The sequence below is a fragment of the Pteropus vampyrus genome, unplaced genomic scaffold, assembly GCF_000151845.1.
Source record: "Pteropus vampyrus isolate Shadow unplaced genomic scaffold, Pvam_2.0 Scaffold251, whole genome shotgun sequence".
NCBI lineage: Eukaryota > Metazoa > Chordata > Mammalia > Chiroptera > Pteropodidae > Pteropus > Pteropus vampyrus.
In genome coordinates this window covers 73,215-76,031 of record NW_011889032.1, presented here as the reverse complement: position 1 = coordinate 76,031, position 2,817 = coordinate 73,215, and positions in this window count along the sequence as shown.

Genomic DNA, 2,817 nt, shown 5'->3' with positions numbered 1-2,817 from the left:
GGGGGACCCTGAGGTGGCTTGAGGAGTTGACAAATAAAGAGGAAATAATTTGCAATTTGCTGTTTACACATAATCAGTGTACCAAGAGAAAAAAAATAGTGTCACAGCTTACAGCTTCCCACGTTTTATTTTGATTTTCTAAATCAATACGTAAGTGGAGAGGCAGCTGGAGACAAATAAAATGTTTGGATATGTTTGGATAACGGAAGGAAGGACTTTTTGAAAACACAAGGGAGTGGTCAAAGAAGATTGAATAAGATCATATCTCTCCCTGCCCCCCACCCCCCCGCCAACAAAAAGGGAGCAGTGAATGACAATTATAGAACTCTTGCTCTATGCCAGACAGTGATATAAGTACTTGACAAGAGTTATGGCTGTGAACCCTCATATCCGTCCTGGAGGTAGGCTCTTTCATCCTCCCCATTTCACAGATGGAGACATTGAGGCCCCATGAGATGAAATCTCTTGTCCAAGGATATATAACCAGCACAAGCTGAACCCAGGACTAGCCACTCATACCAGGCCGATGCTGGAGTCTAGGATTTTTTTGCCTCATTGTTCAGCTTCCAGATTAGTTTCCCTGAGTTTTAATGCTAGTCATTTGTTTTGGAACCATTAAAGGGTTTAAAACAGGGGCTCCTCTCTCAATGGGAGAGTCTTGGGGAGGTGCTGTCTCTGGTTCTTCTCCAATCATCCTTCGCTGATCACTTTCACTGCAAGTGAATAATAAAGTGGCAGGGCCACTGGAAACAAAGGAGACTTGCCAGGAGACCTTAGAGAGGGACATGGTGACAGGGGATGCTGTTCATGAACCAAGAGGAAATGGACGTTTTCCATCATCAGATTTCCTGAACATTTCTGAGAGTTCGTTTTTTCACTTTTCTAAACGTCCTTGAGAAATTGAATATCTTTTGCCAAATCTCCCCTCTTTTTCCTCACTTTCCTGGACTTTGAGGAGCCACAGTCCCTTCTCAGAATTTCAGAGCTATTCTTCCTCTTCTGTTTGAACACATCCTTCCCTCTCACTGGCCTGCAATCTTAGAGCCACAGGAGACCTCAGAAATAGATAGAGTCCAGCCCTAATGTCAAGGTAGGAAAAGTGATCTCAGATCCATTTTATAGACAAGTCCACTGAGGCGAAGTGCTTCTGGCCCAAAGTAGAAGAAGAGAGGACAAGGACTCACATCCACACTCCAGCCCCCGAGGATCCCGGCAATCTGGTTTCTTCCATGGGAGAGATTGCACCTCTCTTTGTTCTCCACCCGCCCCTGTGTCTCTGAGCCATGTGTAAAATTTACATACACACACGCCCACATTTGCATAAAACACACAGACACACACACAGGACTGCTCCTGGCTTGAAAGACAAGGGATGCCAAATGCCGTTCACATCTTTCTGGGGAGGAATGCATCCATCTCGATTCTGTCTTTGCCAAAGTGCCATACGTACCAGACGTACATATATTCTGTGTGAAGTTCCTTAATCTCCCTCACAGCTGTCCTCTCTATAGTCTCTGTTAGAGCATTCCCAAATTACTCGTCTCCTGGCTGATATAGCAGTTTGTTCCCTGACTCCTCCATCTCTTTAAAATTAATAATAATAATTAATAATAATAATAATAATAAATTGCTTTTGTTTATGTAATCCTTACTATGTGTTAGACACTGGGCTAAATGATATGCATGTTGCATCTTGTGGACTTTTTTCAACAACTCTGAAATGGAAGCATGATTAGCCCCATTTTATAGGGGCTAATAATGAGGCTTCAAGTTTAAGTGCATCACACAGGGCTGGGGATTGAGCTACACGGCTGTGGCTGACTCTGAGACTTGTGCTGGTAACACTGGTCAGGCTGCCCTCTGATATTCCCATCTAGCTGAGCCTGCCATGGTAACGACCACACAGAGGGGAGAGTTCTTATTTTGGAGGCCCCAGAGGATAGCCATTAAGAGAGTACATCATTTCAACCTCTGACGTTGCCATTTTCTGTCTGTGTGAACTTGGTAATTTACTTAACCTCTCTGAGTCTCAATGTCCACTGTTTAATGCGTAGCACAGTAGTCCTTAGCCATATAGAGTAACTATGGAAATTGATAAGATAATTGCAAGGGAAGCACTCAGGGTGATTTTTAGCACCCAGTAAATGTTGGGTAATTAAAAGATTGTGGCATAAGATCATTGTTGTGTCTGATGCTCAAGTCTCTCTTGGGTCAGAATCTGCCTTTCTTTCTACCATTAAAGCCCAGTACTACCATTTTGCATCCCATTCTTTGGCTAGAAGGAGACTTTAACGAATCTCCACAATTTCCTCACCGTTTCTCACCTCTGTTAATTTGTCCAGCTAGGTCTGTTTCTGTACCCTCTCTGTAGACCCATAATTGGTTTGTCCTCAGCGCCCAGCTTAGAGGCTGACTTCTACCGGATGTCTCCTCTTTCTTGCCCATTAAAGGCCACCTCTTCCTTCTCTAGTTATGACCTTGGGTCATAGTGTGTATCAGTCCTGAGTCCTACTATGTGCCAGGATAAAGATATAGATACACCCATAGGATGTGATTCCACTTTTTCCCCTTATGCCTTAAATGACACTGGAAGGAACTCTGGGTGCCTGAATGACTGTGTGGAACAAGAACTCACCTCTGGCCAACCCACAGTGGACTGTGTCATGAGCAAGAAATAAACCTCTGTTGTGCTGAGCCATTGAGAATTAGAGGTTCTTTGTTATAGCAGGTAAACTGCCCTAGTGAATCTAACTAAAATCTACCTTCCTTTCTATCCCCATATTATTCCAGAAAGAACTTAGTCATTTAAAAGTATAT